The sequence below is a fragment of the Myodes glareolus genome, chromosome 13 (assembly GCF_982192425.1).
Source record: "Myodes glareolus chromosome 13, mMyoGla1.1, whole genome shotgun sequence".
NCBI lineage: Eukaryota > Metazoa > Chordata > Mammalia > Rodentia > Cricetidae > Myodes > Myodes glareolus.
This window is the reverse complement of record NC_142038.1, coordinates 48740185-48764003: the sequence shown is the minus strand read 5'-3', so window position 1 is coordinate 48764003 and position 23819 is coordinate 48740185. Positions and strand designations below refer to the sequence as shown.

The following is a 23819-nucleotide window of genomic DNA, read 5'->3' as shown; positions in this document are numbered from 1 at the left end:
AACTTTGTCCCTCCATGCCATCCTGTTCAGAAGGGATGCTGGTTGCTCAGAGAGCCTGATGTGATCAAGAAGTGACTGAAGGGAGGAAGGATTTATTTGGGCTCATAACTCGGGATATAGTCTGTAACAGCTCTTGGGGTCCTCTGTGGTTTCTATGTTAGCTGACACTCTATGACACATTGTCAATTTTTATTCCCTTTATGAAGAGGAAACCTGAAATCTCATCAATTGGCAAGTAAGACATCTCCATGTTCCAGGCTCTGGACAAACATCAATACTATAGCCGGTGGGGTAGCACAATGGTGGAGCACATGCTTAACATTTGAGAGACTCTGGGTTCCATCTCCAACACCCAAACCAAACCAAAGCCAAACAAAGAACAACCATCACCACGTTTAATCCTCACGGGGACTTGAAGGTTGTGTATTCACTCAGGACCGTATGCAACAGAGTCCTGATAACTATGGTTTATTTTATGTAAGAGTTCGTTTTGTCATGTCATGAGAAGTCTCAGGACCAGGTGTAGCGCTGCACACCTTTAAGGCAGGTGGGTCTTTGTGCATTCCAAGCAAGTCAGGGCTATACAGTGACACTCTGTCTCAAAACAATAATGATTATAACACAAGAATTTCCACAGGTCTCACTGCCAGAGAAAGCCAAGGTGAACATTTAAGTGAACATATTTCAAACATCTTTTGGTAGATAAATATGTTGTGGTGGTTTGAATGAAAATGGCCCCCATAGGTTCATAGAGAGTGACACCATTAGGTGTGGCCTTGGAGGGGGTGTGACCTCGTTGAAGAAGTGTGTCACTGGAGGTGAGCTTTGAGGTTTCACTCTTTCTCCCTGTGCCTGCAGATCCAGATATAGAGCTCTCGGCTGCTCTTCAGCACCATGTCTGCCTGTGCAACGCCATACGTACTGCCATGATGATAATGGATTAAACCTCTGAACTGTAAGCCAACTCCAATTAAATGTTATAAGAGTTACCATGAGCCAGGCGGTGGTGGCACACACCTTTAATCCCTGCACTAGGGAAGCAGAGGCAGGTGGATCTCTGTCAGCCTGGTCTACAGAATGAGTTCCAGGACAACCTCCTAAGCTACAGAGAAACCCTGTCTCGAAAAACAAAACGACAAAAAACATTGCCATGGTCATGGGGACTCTTCAGAGCCACAGAACTTTAAGACACAGGCACTGGCAGATTTCTGTAAGTGTGAGCATACCATATATGTTCATTTTTGTGTAGGACATCATCTGGACAGCCTTATGTAATGGGCATCATTATCTCCAGTAGATGAACTTAGGATGGCTCAAGTCTTTGCTCTAGGACTTGCATTTATCAAGAAGGCAAATGAGACACCTTTCAATTCTATTTAAATGGATCCCCTCAATTTCCAGGCAGTGTAGAAAGCGACAGAGTCAGGGTCCTTTTACTTGGATAACTTTTAAAACGTGTTTGTTGAGCTGGGGTGGTAGCTCAGCTGGTAAGGTACTTGCAGTCCAAGCCTGAGGACTTGAGTCTAACTTTCCCAGGATCCACATGTTAAAGCTGAGCAGGGTGGCTCTTGAGTATACGCTGAGCACTGGAGAGGGTGAGATAAGAGACCCCTGGGATTTGCTGCCCATCAGGACTGCTTCTGAGTGAGTTCCAGGCCAGTGAGAGTTCCTGTCTTCAAACAACAAAAATAAATAACCACATGACAAATGTCACCTGAGGAATAACGGCTGAGATTGGTCTCTGGTCTCCACAGACATGGGACACACATGCACCTGCACACACGCAAACACACGCACACGCACACACACACACACACACACACACGCACGCACACACACACACATACAGTGTCCAGGCATCTTGGAGGAAGACACAATGGCCCAGTGGACTCAGCAGGTATATGAATATGCCAACTGTGACTATAATGAAAGAATGTTTGGGGCAACACCATCAATCTGAAGCCTCTGCAAGGAGAGATGCTGCATTGATGGGCAGGGTGATGACCCTTAGCCACATCATGTGACAGCCTGCCAGAAGCAAAGACCTGTATTTTGAGATCTGTATTTTGTTTACAGCCATCTTAAGTTCACAAGTAATATATTCATCTTTGCAGGGAAAGTTCCCCACCTAGGAAATTAGCCTAGAGACCTGCAGGCCCCAGGCTTTTAGAAAACATTAGCATTTTCCTTTGTTAGTCAACGATCACAGACCCTCAGTATTTTCCTTATCTGCTAGGGATGTCTCTGCACCTTAATTCCAGCAGACCTGACATCCTCCCCTCCCCCTTGCCCATTTGCTATATAACAGCTTCTGAGGAATAATAAAGCATGGCTTGATCAGAAATCCTGTCTGTCGTTTCTAGTGTCTCTTGCCCTTCCATTCCTCTCCTCCAGGTTTATCAGGGACCCCCGTTCGCATCCCGCTGGCTGGGATAGCAGCCAGCTCGGACTCACTGCAAAAGATCTTCACTCTGGTACATTGCAACATTTATTCCTCATCCTGTGTCCCCTCCTCCCCACCCCGGTCCCGCAGATGTTCCGCCTTGCAGTGGCATTTGCCAGATGAAGTGAAACTGCTGGATTTTGAGAGAAAGGGTGAAACACTGATTAGAAGCAATCAGAGGCTTTCAGGGTGGAGTGGCCATTAGACTCCCTCTTACTGATAAGCAGTATTTCCGGTGGTTCCAGGGGCCCACTGGAATCTTTAAAAGATACCCTGCCACTGGTAAGGACGCTTACATGTGTTAGAAATCCATGTGAATGAGTGGGTAGGGTACAGCCGAAAAGAATGCCAAAGTGTGTTAATCAGCTGAAAGAGAATAAACCACAGGTGGGTGTGGTGGCTCAGGCCAGCACTTGGGAGGCTGCAGTAGGAGGATTGCTATAAGCTGGAGCCCAGCCTGGGCTACATAGTGAGTATCAGGCCAGCCAGGGGCACATAGGGAAACCCTGCTGCAAATGACCACACAAACAGAGCATGTCATAGAGTGTCCCATTTTCTTTCTCCTTTCCTTCTTCCCCCTCCTTCACTTCCTCCTCCGTTTCCTTTCGTCATGAACCATGTGTTCTCTACGTTTAGTCTTTTTTATTTTATTTTTTTTAACTTTATTCCATCAAGCTTGGCTCTTTATCCTCTTCTTTTTGGTAAAATTTGTAAAAGAATATATATGATCCATTAAAGGACACGGTTAAAGCAGTTTCCTTTAATCTCAGTTTCTCAATTGCCTTTTTTTTTTTTTAAACTAGATGGGCAGTACTTCATCCCAAAGAATGAAACAAGCATCCCAATGAGCCAAGCAGCCGGGGTCTGCTTTAGAGGCCACAGAGAGTGGCAACAGACACTGAAGGCGACCAGAACACTGGGGAGACAACCAATCAGCTAACATCAGGTTACTTGGGGTCATCTTTTGGCATGTGAGGACAAAGGCAAGGTGAACTTGTCTGATCTGTTGGGAGGTAGCCCAGAAGCCCATCCAAAACACTGGCCTCCTGCATTTTCACTTAACGCACTTGCATTTTTGAGAGGAACCTGTAAAAACTGTGAATAATTACTAAGTGTGGCAATTAGAAAGCACAGGGACCGAAGCTGTCAGCTCTCACTATGCTCTCAAAATTATTTCTCTCCCTTTCTTTCTTTCTTTCTTTCTTTCTTTCTTTCTTTCTTTCTTTCTTTCTCTTTCTCTTTCTCTTTCTCTCTCTCCCCTCCTCTCTCTCTCTCCCTCTCCCCTCTCTCTTTCTCTCTCTCTTTCTTTCTTTCTTTCTTTCTTTCTTTCTCTCTCTCTCTCTCCCTCTCCTCCCTCCCTCCCTCCCTCCCTCCCTCTCTCTTTCTCTCTCTCTCTCTTTCTTTTGAGTCAGGGTTTCTCTGTGTAGTCCTGGAAATTGCTCTATAGACCAGGCTGGCTTTGAACTCAGAGAGCCATCTGCTTCTGCCTCTTGAGTGCTGGGATTAAAGGTGTGTGCTAGCATACCCGGCAAGCTTAGCATTTCTAACTGTTCCCTGTCACTAATGTGATGCTGTAATTGTCATCTAGTACTGATGAGAAGTGCACGAGCGGTGAGAATGTGCACCAGTAAATGTTTTGTTCTCCATGCTTCAAAAGCGCTAAATATTTATTATTGTTATTAATCATTCATTATTTTGTTTTTTCAAGACATGGTTTCTCTGTGTAGCCCTGGCTGTCCTGGAACTCTCTCTGCAGACTAGGCTTATTTCAAACTCACAGAGCTCTGCCTTCCTCTGCCTACTGAGTGCTGGGACTAAAGGTGTGTGCCACCACTGCCTGGCCCTAAATACTATTTTTTATTTGAACCTTTTTGGTGTTGGATAGTAAATGAAAGCCCTAGTGCATACTAAGCACACCTTCTACCATTGAGATAAACCCCTGGACCTAAATTTTATTTATTCATTTATTTTGTTAGGTTGTTTTAAAGACAGGGTATCACTGTGTAGCCCAGGTTGTCCTAGCTCAGCCTAGGACAGTCTTGAGCTTCCTGAATCTGGAAATAAAATCATGAACCACTATCGCAGACAGATTTTTATTTATTTGTGTGTGTATGTGTGTGTTCATATTCACTGTATGTAGGTGCATATATCTGTGCACATGTATGTGTACCTGTGTGAATATATATAAACCCAAGGTTGACATCAAGTATCTTCCTAGATCACTGTCTACCTTATGTATTGAGGCAAGGTCCTACACTTGAATCCAAAACTTTCCATTTCAGCTAATCTAGCTCCCCAGCTTGATACTATGATCCCTTGTTTCCCCTCCCACATGTTGGGATTGCAAGGAGGCTGCCACTCCCACCTAGCAAGTATGTGGGTGCTGGGGTCTTCACTCTTGTTCCACTGAGCCATCTCCTCAACCCAAATTTTTAAAAGATATCTTTGTAGAGATTTTCTTTTCCTACTCTGACTTTGCAGACTTTGATGTTAGGAGAAAACAGTATTGTGTTTTTAAGGTTCCGTTATGATCAAAAGGACCTGAGCCACAATGAAAACTGAATCCAGTCTGGGAACAGACCATCTTTCCTTTTATATTGTTTGTGATAAATCCTGTAAGATTGCCAATCAATGACATAGAAAACCGCCAGCTGCTGCCTGGAATGCCGCATCAAGAGCACGGTGGCCATCTTGGCTTAGTGGTGACTGGGGAATGCGTTCATAATGCCGTGGTGGCAGTGGGTACGAGAGTGAGTGACTGTCCCTCATCTGGAGAGCAAGCTTAGTGTGGGTGGCGGTCGCTCAGGGTGTGTTCTCTCTGGAGTTGCCGGTGGCCTCCTCCACCTAAGCACGCCACCAAGTCCCACGGTATTCCCCAGTGGGCTTCTGGCATCGCAGTGCGGGACGCAGAGTCTAATGGAAATGGGAAAGAGCAGAAACCCGACGGTGCATGAAATTAACAGCGAGTGCTGGGAAATGCCATGCAGTCCTGTCTGCTCTGGGACAAGGCAGTCATCACAATTGATCCATCCGAATAGAAGCGCAAAGCAGAAAGAGCCTGTGTGTCCATGGATCGAAAGGACTGCCACTGCTCTCTCAAGTGGCGGCTCTACCATCACCACACAGCACCCATCCGGTGCTTCAGAAGTGAGTGGGGCTGGGGGCTGAGGGGGGCAAAAGCTAGAAAAATCTCCTCCAACACGCATCTTCTCTCATTCTTTTATTTAGCAAGTACGGAATATATCTGATGTCCCTACCACCCAGCTACAAACAAGACATAATCTTTGTTCTCAAGATCTTACAACTTCAGTGGGAAGTCAGGGCCATTAAAAACCCGTCAGCTCTGTGCTTCCCTTCTTTGGCCTTAATAAACCTTATCTGTGGTGATCCTGTTAGCAGCAAGATTCATCAGCAAACAGTAAATGTTTGTGACAGTTCAAAAACTGAGCCTCCAGTGGGAAGATGGCTCAGGCGGTAAAGGGACCTGCTGCCAAGCCTGATGACCTGAGTTCAATCCCCAGGACCCACAAGGAAGGAAAGGACTGATTCCCTCAAGCTGTGCTCTGACCTCCACATGAGTGTCATGGTTTATGTGCCCTGACACAGGAGAACACAATAAATAAATAAATAATTTTAATTAAAAATAAATAAAATCGCAAGATGGTGGTGGTGCATGTCTTTAATCCCAGCACTCAGGAGGAAGAGGCAGGCAGATCTCTGAGTTTGAGGCCAGTCTGGTCTATAGAACAAATTCCAGGACAGTCAGAAATACACAGAGAAATCCTGCCTCAAAAAAAACCCAACCAATCAAGAAACAAATAAATTGAAAGGAACGATTGTAAGTGCTCACAGCAGGCAGAGAAGCAAATCTTAAAGAGATGAGAATGAACACTTGGTCCACACTGAGTTCGTCAACTTGGAATAAGACTTAGGGGAGCCTGATACCAGGCATTTTATTCCCAATAAATTTAAACAGTATAATTTGGGAAAAGGTTTCCTGGTGTAATACAATCCCTGGTGTACAAGGAAACATAGTTACATCGAAACTTGACTCGGGGTGCATGCCATTTCTTCCGAGAAGATGGGTTCTAGAGATGTTACCTGTACTAGTTTAAGGGCCTAGGGAAGGGTCTGGCCTGGTCTCAGTCATACAGTATAAAGGTCATTTGGGCTATTAGCCACTTCTGGTCCTGGTTGTGGGAGTTTGGGGGAGCCTGGCTATACAGTGAATATAAGGGCCATTTAGACTCTTATGTGTCTCCAGTCTGGTTGTGGGAGCCTCTGGCTATAGTTATATTATGTTCATTTATATTATTAGCAGTGTCTGGTCCTGGTTGTAGGAGCTTGATATGACCTGGTCCAACAGATAAAGCAGGTCCCTGGCTATTAATCACTCCAATTCCCAGCTTTCTGGATAGAAGATCGGGTTTTACGTCTTTCCCCTTGGAAAATGTGTGCTTCACATTTCTGGTCTCCCTAGAGCTCTGAGGGCACAGGGACCTTTGTGCTGTGCTTCCAACAAGAAATAAGATTAAAAACTGACAAGAAAGAGCACACTGATTGGTTTTCCAGTGCCAATCAGCCCTGAGAACATGATATAGGTAGTATTATACAGACAGAACAGGTTATTTGTGAATATACATGTATATCATACATGGAGGCAAATAACATTTTGTACAAAAAGAGGCCAGGAATTCAAAGCAGAGTGAGAAGGGTTTTATGGGAGGGTTTGGAGGGAGGAAAGAGAAGGGAGAAATGTTCTAATTAAAGGACTTCAAAAACTGAAAAGATTGAATCTTGAGCACGTAGATAATGAATGGAGTTACTGCCACACCACTTCCATTGTTGGGGCTCAGCACATGACATCCCAAAGTATGGGACTTTGATGCGTTGGAGCTGGAGAAAGTCTCTGAACTAAGATGTCGACACCACAGAAGACGAGATGCACGTCACAGTGAGAGAATCCGCAGATCAACCATCTCAGGTAAAGCCGCAGGAGCAGCGCCTCAGGCCATTGCCTGCTCTCCGGGCTCAGTCGTTTCTCCAAAGAGCATGCACCACCTTTTTTGTGTTACTCTGCTTTGGTCACAGTGACAAAGAACCTGGGAGAAATCAATGAGAAGGAACAAGAGAGCATATGGATCATGGTTTCAGTTCGTGGTCCCTTGCTTGGTTGTTTGGAAAGCTGCTTGCTTCATGGAGATCAGGGAGCAGAGAGAGCTTGTTTACTACCAAAGTCCTCCACATGAGACCTATTAAGCTATGAATTCCTCAGTAGATGAAATCATTCATGAAGTCAGAGCCCCCACAAATCAATTATCTTCCGAAAACCAATCTCAGAACATGAGCTTTGGGGGGGATAGTATCTAAACCATATATATATATATTGGATATATATATCCAATAAAACTGTCCAGAACTACCCCATTGCCTTCTCCTCTTCCCAGTATAAAAGGCTATTTGAGATTCAACCATGTGACCTTTTTGTATTTTTGTAATGCTGGGAATTGAACCCAGGACCACATACATGCATATCCTCTAACACTCTAGCACTGAGTCGAATCTTTCTCTGAGTTTCATATGTTCTAGACCGCCTACCCTAATTAGATTTTTTATCAATTTGACATCAGCTGGAGTGGAGAAAATGCCTCCGTCAGATTGTCTTGTGGACGTGTCTCTGTGGAACGTCAAAGACTGATGTGGGAAAGCTGGGCAGTGGTGATGCACGCCTTTAATCCCAGCACTCGGGAGGCAGAGGCAAGTGGATCTCTGTGAGTTCAAGGCCAGCCTGGTCTACAAGAGCTAGTTCCAGGACAGGCTCCAAAAGCAACAGAGAAACCCTGTCTTGAAAAACCAAAAAAAAAAAAAAAAAAAAAAAAAAAAAAAAAAAAAAAAAAAGATTGTTGTAGGAGGGCATAGCTCATTGTGGGCAGTGCCACCCCTGGGCAGATGGACCTGGGAGGTATAGCATCCCACTGACTGAGCCATATCCCGAGCCCCTTTAATGACTATCTAAAACTTTAAAAACTTTTATTATTTTTGTGTATATGGGTGTTTTGTTAGCAAGAATTTCTGTACACCATGTCTGGCCCTTGGAAGCCAGAAGAGGACGTGGGGCCCCTGGAACTGCAGCTACAGCCTGCTGTTATGAGCGGCCATGTGGGTGCTGGGGATTGAATCTGGATCCTCCAGAGTCACCAAGTCGTCAATCTAGCCCTGTAAGTTTTTTTGGAGGGGTGGGGGAGGACCTCACTGTGTATCACTGGCTAGCCTAGAACGTGGTATATACACCAGGCTGATTCAGAACTCACAGAGATCCACCTGCCTCCATTTCCAGATTGCTGGTATTAAAGGTGAGTGTCACCATGCCAACCTTAAGTGATTTCTTAATTTAATGTTCTTATTGGCAATATAAATAGCACAGACTGATGGGGTTTAGGCCTTCACAAATAAAATTGCATTGGGCTTTCAGGAAAGGAGGCTGTGAGTCAACAGAGTTTCTAATTATCCTGAAAAGATGGCTCAAAGAACTGGTAGATGCATAAAGTACATGGATTCAGATAAAAGCTAATGCTTCTTTGAAAAGGAATGTATAGTTCACACAGACACTCACTCACGAATATTCAAAGCAGCATTGCTCCTAAGCAAGAAGTGGAAATGGCCAAGATGTCCATCAGTTGACATATCAATACACCGATTGCAGCATCCGCACAATGGAATATTTGCCAACAGGGGACAATGCAGTGCAGATGCAAGCTGTCCCAGGGGTGAGCTGGAAAAACAGTATGCTATAAAAAGAAGCAAGTCACACAGTGACATAGAGACAGAGCGTTGGTTGGTGTAGCAGGGGCTGGGAGAACGGTGTGAAGAATGATTGTCTGATTGGTACACAGCTACCTTTGGAGGTGATGAAAATGCCTTGGAACTAGATAGAGGTAATGGTTTTGCAACGTAAAGAAGACAGGAAATGCCACTAGGGGTTGGAGAGATGGCTCAATGTTTAAAAATACTAGCTGCTCTTCCAGAGGACTTGTATTCAATTCCCAGTACCCACAGGGAGGCTAACAACCTGTTGTCATTCCAGTTCCAGGGGAGCCGATGTCCTCTTTGGGCTTAATCAGACACCGCAAGCACTTAGTGCATAGTCTTGCATGCAGGCAAAACACCAATACACATAAAATAAAAACAAATAAAGTTTTAAGGGAAAAAAAAACACTGAATTTTATGTTTTAAAATGGCTAACTTCAGGCTGGGAATGCTGCTCAGTAGTAAAGCCCTTACTCAACAAGCATACTTTTGAGCACACACACATGCACACGCACGCACACGCACATGCACACGCATGCACACACACATGCACACGCACATGCACACGCACGCACACGCACATGCACACGCACGCACACGCACATGCACACGCACGCACACACACACTAAAGCAAGGTGAAAGAGCTAAAAAAAGTTACCTAAAGTACAATACTTTTAAAGCTTGTTGCTTTCCAGCAAGACAGTTGAGGAGCTGGTTACAGGCTCTCTTTATATATCTAAAGAGGGGCCCTCCAAAAGGCGCTCAATTGCCATGAGTCCCCCACCCAGGAATTTCATAAACTGGGTCACAGGAGAGGAGACAAGAAGTTGACTTTAGGCCTGGTCACCGGCTCTACAGACTGTTCGCAGACAACTACCGCCTCATCTGCACAAGGCAAACGTACCACAGCCTGCTTCTCCCCGCTCTCCCTAACTTGTGCCACTCCACAGACACCCCAGGCTCCTGCAGGCAATGAGTCTGTAGTTCTCCTGCCTCTGACTCTCACATGCTGGGATTACAGGCCGGCAGCCCCAGTCCTCTCTGTTGGTCAGGATGCTGTATAAGCTTTAATCGTCTGACCTTCCCAGAGTCCCATGTTTATGGGGACTTTTATGTGTATGCAGGTCATTAAGATGTTTTAAAGTCACCTGTTAATATGCCTTATGTCTATTTAGTTTGTAGTGCAGCTGGACAATCTAGTAAGGGAGAGGCTGTAGAGCACTTGCCTAGCATGTACAAGGTCTTGGAGATGGTGATCCACACTTGTGACCACAGCACTTGGAATGCCAGGAGAATCAGGAGTTCAAAGTCAGCCTTGGCTGCAGAAGAACAAGTGGGAGGCCAATTTAAATGACATGAGACCCCATTTGACAAAAAACAACAATACCAATAAAACGAGATCTTAAGATATTTTCCCAATAAGCAAATTTCTTCTCCCACTCCCTTGTCTCATATTTCCATGTGAGAACCAGTCACTCTCAATGAGACCAGGGCCAAAAGCCATACAGAAAGCCTGGGTTCAATCCCCAGCATTGCACAAACTGGGAGTGGTGGCATAAATGGTAATCAGAGATTAAAGGTCATGCTGGACCACATCAGGAGTTTGAGGCCAGCCTGGGTTATATGAGACCATTTTTTAAAAGAGAGAGAGAGAGAGAAAGAGAGAGAGAGAGAGAGAGAGAAGAAGGAGGAGGAGGAGGAGGAGGAGGAGGAAGAGGAGGAAGAGGAGGGAGAGGAGGAGGAGGAAGAGGAAGAAGAAGAGGGAGGGAGAATCAAGAAAGGAAAGAGAAAAAGAAAGAGAGAAAAGAATGTTTTCTTAATTTGTGTGAGGTAGGTCTGAAAGAGAGAAAGGAGAAATATGTGGGAGACTATAAAGGGAGAAAAGGAAAGGGGAAAATGATATAATTATATTGTAATCTCAAAAAATAAGAGACATAATTTAAAAAAAATAATTATTACTCCCACCTCTTTAGCATGGTGATAGGTCAATCTATCATTAAGTCAGGCCATTAACCCACCTGACTGGCTATAACTATGAAGGGAAGAGACAATGCCGTGCCTTCTTGGAGACGTACATCCCATTCTTTTGGTTGGGAGGTAACAGCTTTCCCTTACTGGGCCTTCAGTGTTACAGGGGCTGCACCACAGTCCAAGGTTTGGACTGAGACCCAAACTAGGATCTGCTTACTCTTTAGTTGGGCAGTTTTTACCTGAACATTATACACGACTGCCTGGAATGGCTCTAAAATCCACAAAATAAGTATCTTAAATGAGTGGAGGAGAGAGAAATAGTATTTTCATGGACGAGAACAACAACAGCGAGGCTTATGAAGAGCATCAACTCTCAGTGAACGGGCTGCTTTCTCCCCAGCAAACCTCTGACCTCTGTTTACCGCCTCCACCCAAGTCTAATCAGAAGCTAGTTAAAACTGCCCTCCTCTGTGGCTTCTTTCACAGCTGCCTCAGCACCTAGGGCCGCTCCCTCCTCTCTTGAAGTTCTGCAGAACTCTATCAAAAACCCGTAGATGGAAAGAGGGGTTACCCCGTTGGCTACATCTTTATCTGCCACCTCCAGACAACCTGCAGTGACTCCTCACAGAATGGAACAGAGCACAGTGTTGGGGAGAATGCCGCAATGCATTACTGTTAGCTGTTCTGGCTGAAGAGGAGACTTGCAGGCACTCTCTGTGTGGTTTAGACGCAGCACTTCCTGCGTCTCCCGGTACTACCAAAGTCTTGAAAATGCCGGCAGTGACTCTTTGTTCATTTGCTTGTTTTTTTTGGCAAGGAAGCTAGTCATACAGACCTCGTTCTGTTCAGAGGCATGTGTTCATGCTGTCAGGACTTTTACGGTCCCCAGGAATGCAGCGTGCAGTTAGGACAAGGGCACTCAGTAAGTACTGGGTCCATGCTACCACATCATATCTAAAGGCTGAAGGTAAGCTTGTTCACAAAGCACAGACATTTCTGTTCTGTCAGGCGTGCCCTGCCACTGACCTGCTCCCAACCAAAATCACGGGTCTCTTTGGGATATTTTCTGAAAGTACTCTATATAAATATATACATTCACACACACACACACACACACACACACACACATATATATATATCTTTTTTTTTTTAAGTTTCTCTGTGGAGCTTTGGAGCTTGTCCTGGAACTCACTCTGTAGACCAGGCTGGCCTCAAACTCACAGAGATCTGCCTGCCTCTGCCTCCTGAGTGCTGGGATTAAAGGCGTGGGCCACCACTGCCCGACTGAAAAACCCTGTTTTCAAAAGACCACTGTACTCTTCTTTCACCGTATCATGTTAGAGGAGTCTGGAGAGTGATCCAAGGCCTGTGCTTGCTAAGCATGTGCTCCAACATGGGCCTACATGCTAGTCTTTAAAATGAAGTTTTGAAACAGAGAAAGTTGCCTGTGAAGGATAATTAAATATTTCTTTATTAAATTGGGCAATGGTGGCACACGCCTTTAATTCCAGCACTTGGGAGGTAGAGGCAGGTGGATCTCAGTGAGTTCGAGGCCAGCCTGGTCTCGAAAGAGAGTTCCAGGACAGCCAGGACTGTTAGAGAGAGAAACCCAGTTTCAAAAAACAAACAAACAAACAAACAAAAAACAAAATCTCTTTATTGAATGATTGAACACAATTGAACACATGAATAAAATTTTAAAAAGACTGAAAACACCTCTAAGATAAGGGGTGTCTGTGGATCTTCAGTACTCTATGACTTTGGCAAGAAATCAATAGTCAAGTCTTTAAGTCAAGACTAGGCTTGTAGGGCACAGAATCCTCCCGCGATAAACCCAGTTCTTTCCCCGTCTCCCCAGTTCTTCGAAGTACTATGGCTTAGCTGGCAGTGACTCTAAACTCAGCATACAAAGAGTTACAAACAAAAGGGCTAGGCAGGGGAAACTCCCTGGGTATTGTGTCTGGAAAAATCTATGTCACTAGTGGTATTACTAGTGCCATCTCCCACTCACTGGGAGTGTGAGTGAGTGAGTGAGTGTGTGTGTGTGTGTGTGTGTGTGTGTGTGCAGGTGTTGGGGACTGAACACAGAGCCTTATGCATAATAGGCCAGTACCCTACTGCTGAACCACATCCCCAGCCCACTTGATATCATTTTGAAGAGGCAGGAAATGGTACAGAGATACGCGATAGTTCTGGGGATTTTGGGCTTTGTTCCATTTAGTTCGTGTTCAGGATGGAAAGGCATCGAGATGTCATCCTGCTTTACAGAAAGCAGTTTTTGTTCAGGTTCCCAGGAAAGGGCTTTGCTGCCTGGTGAGAGACACTCTTCTCCCGACTCAAGAAGGAAGTCCTCTCCCCAGACAAGAAGGGAAGAGCCATGCACAGTGCCCAGGCAGGCAGGCGAGAGCTGTGTTTCTGAAAGGAGGAAGGAATGACTTTTTGGGGTTATGAGCCTCTTCTAGAAGCTGCTATCAACTCCATATTTAGATATGGTTTCTGAAATCCCTAGAGAACTAACTGCAAAGGTAACTAAGCACTTGGCAAGTGTCCTGAGCCCGGGAGCTTAGCGTTTGACCTCATCAGCCTGATGCAGACGGAACACACCTTTTACAGAAAAATGTAAAGTCGTATCTGGTTGCACCAGGATACTGGGGAACGGCACGTGTCTTCAGAACATGAAAAGCTCAGACTCAAAGAGAACAGCAGGCTTCAGTGAGGGACACTAACTCAGAGCCACTTCCTGACCTACAACCACGGCACGTGACCTGATCTCTCAGCTTCCTCATCTCTAGGAAATAAACATTCAAACTAAGTAATTAAATCATTTCTTCTTCGTTTTCTTTCTTTTTCCTTTTTTTGTGTTTTTTGTTTTATTTTATTTTATTGACATTTATTGAGCTCTACATTTTTCTCTGCTCTCCTCCGTGCCTCTCCCCTCCCCTCTTTAATCCTCCCCCAAGGTCCCCATGCTCCCAATTTACTCAGGAGATCTTGTCTTTTTCTACTTTCTACTTCCCATCTTTTTTTTTTTTTTTTTTGATTTTTTGAGACAGGGTTTCTCTGTAGCTTTGGAGTTGGTCCTGGAACTAGCTCTTGTAGACCAGGCTGGCCTTGAATTCACAGAGATCCTCCTGCCTCTGCCTCCCGAGTGCTGGGATTAAAGACGTGTGTCACCACTGCCCGGTGATAATTAATTTCTATATGCTCTGTTTCCTCATTCACAGAATGGGAAAGATATAGACCCCGCTCTTTGTGTTTTTCAGGCCTAACATAGTCCCTGACATAAAATGTTCCATGCAGGTGTTACCAAAGTAGAGTTCTTAGGGCGAGAGATGCCTTTGTTAAAGCATTGAACACTAAAAACGTTGTATGGTAGGCTGTGTGGAGGGAGGGAGTCCAGTGCTCTATGCAGGAGCTGTCAGTCAGTCTTTTGACCATGGTGCTCATGAATTAACACTGACTCAAGGGAGTCAACGTCAGAGATGGGCTAGTGTTTTAATAACCAATAATATAGCCTCAACTCAGCCTCTGAGGATGTGTCCATCATAGTACCATTTGGAGTCGAACTCGGAGGATTTATGACTTGTTCTATTATAATCAACCCGAGAAATACCTCATGTCCACCTGTGCCACCCTGTGCCACCCTGTGCTACTGCTCATGTTAGCTGGCTTTCACAATAATACATGCCTGAGATAAAAAACTTAGCATAAGAAAATGTTGATTTTGGCTTCCAGCTTTAACAGGCTTGGCCTGCAGTTGCTTAGCTCTGTTGCCGATGAGTGTGTGTCAAGGCAGCACACCATGGAGTGATTCTCCCCACCTCGTGGCTGGGACCCAAGATGAAAAAGAGGAAGAAACAAATATTCCACAATGCCCTTTGAGGACACATCCCAGTGACCTAATAACTTCCATTAGACCTCACTACCCCTTCTCTTTTTTTTCCTGAAACAGGATTTCTCTGTGTTGTCCTGGCTGTCCTGGAACTTACTCTGTAGATCAGGCTGGCTTCGAACTCAGAGATCTGCCTGCCTCTACCTTTGGAGTGCTGATATTAAAAGTATGTGCCACCATTGCCAGCCAAATGCCTGACTTTCTAAAAATTTAATTAATGTATTTATTTTCTCTACCTTGAAAGGTTCCACTACTTTGTAATACAGTCTATGACCAGCCTTTAGCACATGGGCATCTGGAGGCCATTTAAGGTGCAAGTAATAGCACAGCCCTGACTGTTATTTGCTGTTCACTGTAACAGAGATGTGGAATGAGGTCGTTTTTGTTCCTGTCACTGGCCTTCGGCTATTGAAGATGTTGCCTTCTCAGGGATAATGTCAAAAAGGAAGTCCTGAATTATTTGACCAGAGCTTCAACCCTATTTTAAAAACTAAGGCATCATTTGTAGTCCTGGAGACATCTTAAGGAAGCCTGTAGCAACCAGCCTGCATGGCCCCAAGCTGCGATCCAACTGTAACCAGTATGGGTTTCTTCCAGTGGGAGCCAGGCTGGTGGCTCCTCTTCTGTGTCATAACAGCGCCTACCACTCCTCCCCTGACACATCTCAGGGAACACAAGAGCTCCTAGGGTTAGTGATTTCCCTAGTGTAATTGTGTTTCTCATGATAATTCCCTAAACACGGCAGCAAACTACCGTCCTGGGGAATGTACATGAAACCATTGTTTGACTCTCCCGATCAGCCTGGGGGCTTGGAAGAGCCACGCATCCCCTCCCACCCCTGCTCTTCTTGGTTCTTTTCCAAGGTACTTGAAATTCAGCTGTTTGCAACATTGTATCCAAAGATGGGGCTCATCAGCCCTTCCTCCAGTGGGGACATTTTGTTCTCCCTAGCTTCTTGGTCACAACTGGTAGGGAACCAGAAATAATTTCCCCCATACTTTTCCAAGTTTATGACGGAAACTTTTGCAACAAAAGACAGATTAAAGGGACAGAAGAACTAATGAAAGGTGACTGGCACACTCATGTCATGCATACCTGGGGGATCCCCAAGGAATGAGGAATTTTCATAGATGTGGCTTGGAGCTCAGTTTGAAATGACATTCTCAGCTAAACCAGAGTTTAAAAAGCACATGAGGTCATTTAGCAGAGTAGGTAGTAGTGTAGAAGATGAGGTGGTTTGCATGAGAATACCCCCATAAGCTAGGATGTTTGAATGCTTGGTCCCTAGTTAGTAGAACTGTTTGGGAAGGACTAGCAGGTGTGGCCTTGTTGGAATAGCTGTAACATTGTTGGACGATGTCTGTCACTGGAGGTGGGCTTTGAAGTTCCAAAAGCCCATGCCAGGTCCAGTCTCTCTCTCTCTCTCTCTCTCTCTCTCTCTCTCTCTCTCTCTCTCTCTCGCCTGAGGATCAGGATACAGAATGCTCAGCTCCTTCCCCAGCATTACATCTGTCTGAGTGCTGCTGTGCTCCCCATCATGATGATAATGAACTAAACTTCTGAAACTGTAAGTAAACCCTCAATTAAATGCTTTCTTTTAAAAGTTGTCTTGGTCATGTGTCTCCTCATAGCAATAAAACAGAACCTAAAACAGCACGTAAATTAGGAGAACAATCAGGAAAAGTGAACACAGAATTTTTACAGATTTAAATTGGGGCCTTCATTGATATAGTCTTTTGAGATCTAGAATTATTTTTCCTGGCAAGGGAATGAAAACTCATGTACAAATAAAGATTTCATTTTGTCTAAAGGGAGCTGTATCAGTCATGTAGTAGCATTCTTGTGTCTTTCCCCAGTGTCAGGGTTTATTGAAAACAATACATTCACAAGCTATGCCGGTTTCATCATCTCTGAGTCTTTATCTTTAATTTCACCTGTCACTGGCTGGGTTCTTTTATTCTGTTCCCATCTTGATTTTTAGTCTCAGCTCTCAGTTCCTACATTCTACATCACACCATAATATGTAGATTACAGAATGGTTGAGCAGGTGTTAAAGTGGCTTCATGGTCCGAAGGAGCCTCACTGAAGGTAGCAGGTAGCTGATGCCAGGTGGGATGGCAAGGGAAAGTTAGTGTGTAGTGCGTGAGGTTAGCCATCAGCATGAGTTCAGTCATACACTCTTCAGGGGAAGGAGTCTACACAGATGACAGTTCCAGTGGGCGATGGGAGGCTCAGCTGAAGCCCCAGAGCCTACGCTGGGAGTTTGTGATCTGTGACTCCCATGACACACACACCAAATGGTGCATCTGTTGTGTGGGAAGGCAACGTACCTTACTGTGTTAGGCGCTTTTCCTTTTCTATGACCCACATGAGGGTGTATATTATTTGTTAGTCTAATGGTGAGCTCACAGGCCTGCTTCTTCTGATGTGGTTCTTGGCATGTCCACGTGTGCCCATTTTAAATGGGTGAGTTCACAGGTGGTGAAGTTGCATTGGCGTCAATAAGCTGTCAGTCTATGTGTCAGGGTTTGTGCGGGCAGATGGTGACTGTTTGCGTGCACGAGCTAGCTGCAGAGCCATTCTGCTTCCCTGCTTGCACTGCTTTTAAAAATGGAGTCAGTTAGGACGAGGCCTCGCCTGGGAGCTTCTGATCTCCGCAATGAGGAGTAACTTAGAGCAAAACACAGCCAGGTCTCCGCACCTATAGGTGTAATTTCTCCTTACAAAAGAGTCACTTCTGCTTTCATGGTGGCTCATGCCTGCTATTTCATGAAACAATCAGTTTGAAATAATGGTGAGCACCATATGTCAGAAGCACAGAAGAATATATTTGGGTCTTTATACAATACCTGAATTTATTGGTTAACAATAAATTAACAAAGCATGGTGGTTTCAATGGCAGTAATTTGCTAGATAGTCCCACCTTCTTTAATAGCCCTGAATAATATGAGCACAGATTCTTTTATTACAATATTTTTTTAAAATCTCATTATATATCATTTATTTACTTATTTATTTATTGTGCATGTGAGTGTGTGTGTGCACATGTGCACCTGTGTGTGCTTGCACTCATGCCAGTATACTTGCCATATATGTGTGCATGTCAGCAGGCACCTTTCAGGAGCTGATTCTCTCCTTCTACTATGTGGGTCCCAGAGATTGAACTCAGGTCATCAGACTTGGTGGCAAGTGCTTTTATTTGCTGAGCCATCTCCCTGAGCTCTTGAGCCCTTTTATTCCAATCTAAATTACTAATAGCAACTCCCATATCATAAATCATATCACATAGTAAATTATCTACCTACCTACCTATCAATCATCTATCTATCTATTATCTATCTATCTATATATATATTATATATATATATATATATTATATCTGTTATAAAGATCCCAGGGGCTGGAGAGATGGCTCAGAGGTTAAGAGCATTGGCTGCTCTTCCACAGGTCCTGAGTTCAATTCCCAGGAACCACATGGTGGCTCATAACCATCTATAAAGAGACCTGGTGCCCTCTTCTGGTATGGAGGCATACATGAGGGCAGAACACTGTATTCTTCATCATCATCATCATCATCATCATCATCATCATCATCAAATAAAAGATACCAAAGGGTTAAGGAGGCAAGGAACTTCAAAAAGGCATAAGAGGCCAAGACTTGGAAACCGCTAGGGATGCTGGAGTTTTGATAAGATAATGAGCCCAATTGAGCAGCAGAAGAAGCCGGAGAAGCAACTGCTGGCCACAAGGGTAGGCATTAGGATTAGAGCTGAGCCTCAGGAGCAAAGTGAAGCAAAAAGCAGAGCCAGGAATAGATGAAGGAATGTACAGACAGAGGGAAGGTCCAGATGAACGGACAACAATTTGAATAGGCTATGTCAAAGGTAGGGTTCAAGCAAAGTTGAAGCTTCTGAGACAGTTGAGAATTCTCTGCTCGTCTGTCCCTTGATGCACACACGGGGTGGTCAGATGACAGGTGGGTGGGTGCCATCACATCACAGTACTGTTTGCTCACCTCTGTATTGTCCAGATGAGAGAGTCACACACGTCCCTTAATCTGGTGTGTACAAAAAGTTCTTGGGCTTGGTCTTCTTGATATTTTAATACATATATTTCCCCCTAAAACCTCACATTGCACAGACAAGTTTACAGAGAACAGGAATAAGTCATTTATTGGTCTCTGCCGTGTGGGTGGTGCCAGACAGATGGGTGCTGCTCACATGTCCACTCAGGTGCAGTCATCCCACACCTTCAAAATAGAGTCAACTGCTGCTCAGAGAATGGAACCTCTCAGGGTAAGACACAGTTTGAGGAAAAATATAGCTGTTTTAAACAGTATAGAATATCTTCGGGCAGGGAACAGCCTTCTCCCCCACACAATCCTCACATTTTGGGCTGGGGACATTGTTTGCTTGGTAAGATGTTTGCAGTGCAAGCCCGAAGACCTGAGTTCAGATCTCCAGCACATATGTAGAGGCTGGGTGTGGAGGTGCGTATCTATAACCCCGGCACTGGCAAGGTGGGTAGGTGGAAACGGTTCATCCCTGCGGCTTTCTGGACAGTCAATCTAGCCAAAATAGCAACCTTTAGGTTCGGTGAAAGATTCTGTATCAAAAATCATGGTGGGGAAAAATGGAAGAAGTCACCTGAAGGAGGCAACCTCTGACCTCCATATACCCAGCGGCAAGTTCAAGTTTGTGCGCACACACACGTACACACAGTTTTTTTTTGTTTTTTTGTTTTTTTTTAACTCTTTGCTCTTTGGGGGCTGTCACTTAGCTTCCATATAAATACACAGAGACTTATTCTTTCTTATGAATGCCTGGCCTTAGCTTGGCTTATTTCTAGCCAGTTTTTCTTAAATTATCTGTCTACCTTTTGCCTCTGGATTTTTACCTTTCTCTTATTCTATATGTCTTTCTTACTCTGTAGCTGACTGTCACTGGCCCCTTGCGTCCTCTTTCCTTTTCCTTCCCTATCTTCTCCCTCTTTGTTTCTTCTTCTATTTATTCTCTCTGCATTCCAACCCCATCTACTTCTCGTTCCTGCCTAGCTATTGGCCATTCAGCTCTTTATTAGACCAATTAGGTGTTTTAGACAGGTAAAGCAACAGAGTTTTACAGAGTTGAACAAATGCAACATAAAAGAAAGCAACAAATCTTTGCATCAGTAAACAAATATTTCACAGTAAAAACAAGCGTAACACATCTTAAACTAATATTCCATAGCACACACACCTGCATGCATATCTTCAGAGAATAAAAAAAAACACAAAGAAGCATATTTTGAGGTGGCATATTTTGGTCACTTAAAACCCTTAGCTATATAATAACTAGTAAGCCATTTTTCTAGGAGAGGGATCACTCAGAGCCAGGTGTGGTTATGCATATCCATAATGTCAGCTCCTTGGAGTGGCGGCAGGAGAAATTCTGTGAGTTCAAAGTCATCCTGGGCTACTCAGTGAGTTCCAGGTCAGCCAAACTGACACAGCAAGATTGAAAACAAAACAAAACAAAACAAAACAAACAAACAAAAAACCCACCAAAAGCCAACCAAACAAAAAAGAATAAAAAGAGGAGGTAAAGAGGAGGAAGAGAAGGAGGAGGAGCGAGAGGAGAAATAATTACTCACGCACTTTTATGGGGAAAGCTCCTTTGATTGCACAGTTGTATTCTGTCCAAATACAGAGTTGGGCATGTCATTTGAATGCAATGTGATATCTGTCATTGGAGATGGATAGTGTATATTTGAACACTCAAATGTGGCAACTCATATGGTCCAATTGTAGCATCATTCGTGGGATAAAGGAACACCCAAACTTGGTGGGCTGGAGAGATGGGTCAGTGGTTAAGAGCACTTGTTCCTTTTGTTTAGTTTTGTTTTGAGACAGGGTTTATCTGTATAACAGCCCTGGCTGTCCTGGAACTTGCTTTGTAGACCAGATTGACCTTGAACTCACAGAGACCTACTTGCCTCTCTCTCTCTCTCTCTCTCTCTCTCTCTCATCTCCCAAGTGTTTCAATAAAAGTCGTAAACCACCACGCCCAGTTTGCACTTGTTCTTTCAGAGGGCCTGGATTAGATTTCTAGAAACCGCATGTTGGTTTGGTTCACAGCCATAGTCTAGATCTCCTGTTCCAGGGGATTTGATGTGCTCTTCTGACCTCCCTGGACACCAGGCACACGTGTAGTGCACAGACATACATGTGAGCAAAACACTCATGAACATAAAATAAAATAGACAAACCTAAAGCATTACTCTATTTAAGATAAAGGATTAGTTCTCGCATATTTATAATCTCCTTTTTTGTATGTGTTTGTAATTGAATACTAGTGATCATCCATGGATAAATTTTTCCATTGGTCTTGATCTCATCTCCTGTTTCATTCATCTCAGTGTCATTAGCAACTATGTAATCAACCAGGCCTCTGATTGACACTGTGTCAAACCTGTGTTGTATTTGTAACAGTGATAACATCTTGTTTGGTGTTTGAGACGGGTTTTGGTTATGTAGCTTGCTCTGGCTCTGGAGCGGTGATCCCTTGCTTCAGCTCTTCAAATTCTGGGATTACAGGCCTGTGCCACCACGCCTGTATCAATACAGCTGCACGGGCAACATTCAAACCATAACAACAGCCATGCCAGTTTGCTTAGTAGTGTCCATGACTGTGTGTGTGATCCAGTGATGACAGAATATCTATGGTAGCCAGTTAACGATCCACAGAGCCGGAGGTATTTACTACTTGTCCCTTGTAGAAGGAGCGGTGGGCCGCTTCCTGCTACCCGCCTCCCAACTAGCTTTACCTCTGAAATAATTACAGGAAACTGTATTCTTTTAAACACTGCTTGGCCCATTATCTGTAGCCTCTTATTAGCTAACTGTTACATATTGATCTAACCCATTTCTAATAATCTGTGTAGCACCACGAGGTGGTGGCTTACCAGGAGGATTCTAACCTGCAGCTGTCTCAGAGAGGAGAGTCATGGCGACTGCCTGCCTCTGCTTTCTTTCTCCCACAATTCTGTTCTGTCTACTCCATCCACCTAAGGGCTGGCCTATCAAAAAGACCAAGGCAGTCTCTTTATTAACCAATGAAAGTAACAATAGACAGATGACCTTCCTCCATCAGTCCCTTTACACAAAGGGTCGCGGAGCTCTGTGTGAAACTAAGCAATCACACTCAGTTGTGACTTGGTATGCTCTCCCCTTTCCCACAACAGCGAAGCCCGTTTCTCCTTTAAAACTCTTTCTCTCCAGTCCTTATGTAATTATCCCACCCAGGCACATAATTTCCTTCACTATTTCTCAGCTCAACAGGACTGCAATTAAGTAGTACCCTCTGTGTGTGTGTGTGTTGTTGAGTATTAAACCCTTGCTCAACTACGCAAGCACTGAGCTGTGGCCTTAGCTTCAACTTGGAATTTTTACTTCAAAAATAATCTTAAATGTGTGCTTACTAAGCTGGGCATGGTGGCACATGCTTTAATCCCAGCATTCAGGAGGCAAAGGCAGGTAGATCTCTGAGAGTTCGAGGCCAGTCAAAAACAAAACAAAATAAAATCAAACAAACAAAAAAAGCGTGCTTACTGTCTACTCTATTTCATCATGAAGATCCAAAGGTTGGCCCTTCAGCGTCCTGTATTTCTTGTATGCACTGAGCAGTGCTCACATTTTTAAGTCAGGAAGATCTGAGTTTTCACTTTGACCCTATCCCTCCCTAGCAGAACAAGTGCCACGAATTTCTTGAATCTTGTCATCTGCCAAGTACATTTGTTATGAGGATTAGAGAGATGGTGTGTATTAGCTTCCAAGACCCAGAAAGCGCTCTCTGACAGCAGTAGTCACCAGGGGCCAACCTCTTTCCTCGGAATATGACCGACATTACTGGCCCTTGACAAACACACGGCGAGGCAGTGTCACTAAAACTAAACACTCAGCCGGTAGAAATGAAATTGCGTGACTCAGGGGGAGCCCCGTTCGACTAGCTGCAGTGGCTAAGGCCTCAATGAGACGCTAGACTAATGAGGCTTTGAAAAAATTGAACAGACACACTTGACTACTTAGGGAGTCGAGCACTGCCCAGGCCAAGCATCCTGGAAGACAGAAGCCCACGCCTATTCCATTTTTATCTAGGTTCGAGGAGGAGAGCAATGCAGACCTGAGCTACGCTCCTGCTTCTCCATAATCTCTCCTTTCTCTCCTAGGATGTATGCGTCAGCAAGTCACATAAAGAGTATTGCGCATGGAATGTTTGACTGCGACTCTCTGGGGAAATAAGTTTCTAAGTGCAGCAATCTGAAATTAATAACGTTCTGGGGGAAGTTGTTTTGACAACATCTGGAGATGAAGCTGGGTGCAGTTTTCACCACCTTGGGTTACCCTCCCTGTTTGCTTGGCATGTACCAGGCATGGGTCCACTGGGCAAGCAACACAGCCTCTTCTTTCCTCCTGCAGTCTGCAGCAGCTGAAGGTCTCATACAGCAGTGACTTGGGGAACTTTGGGGGCTCCGACCTGAAGGCATCCACTTTTTCTGTCAGGGTTGGTTTGAAGGTGGAAAGTGAGAGAGAGAGAGAGAGAGAGAGAGAGAGAGAGAGAGAGAGAGAAAGAGAGAGAGCAAGAGCGAGCAAATATGTTTTTAATTTTCGGTTTAGATACTCATTGAATCAAGACAAATACTCTTGACTCGTGCATTAAAAGTTTAGG

The 23819-nt window shown here is 44.5% G+C and overlaps 1 long non-coding RNA gene across 1 annotated transcript; it reads right to left on the bottom strand.

Moving 5' to 3' along the window:
- Positions 1-7003: 7003 nt before the first annotated feature.
- LOC146891768 (uncharacterized) lies at positions 7004-23630 on the bottom strand. Its single transcript, XR_014996950.2, has 2 exons — positions 23519-23630; positions 7004-7545 (listed from the first exon to the last, which is right to left on the bottom strand). It is a non-coding gene; the product is annotated as an uncharacterized LOC146891768 (long non-coding RNA).
- Positions 23631-23819: the final 189 nt, after the last annotated feature.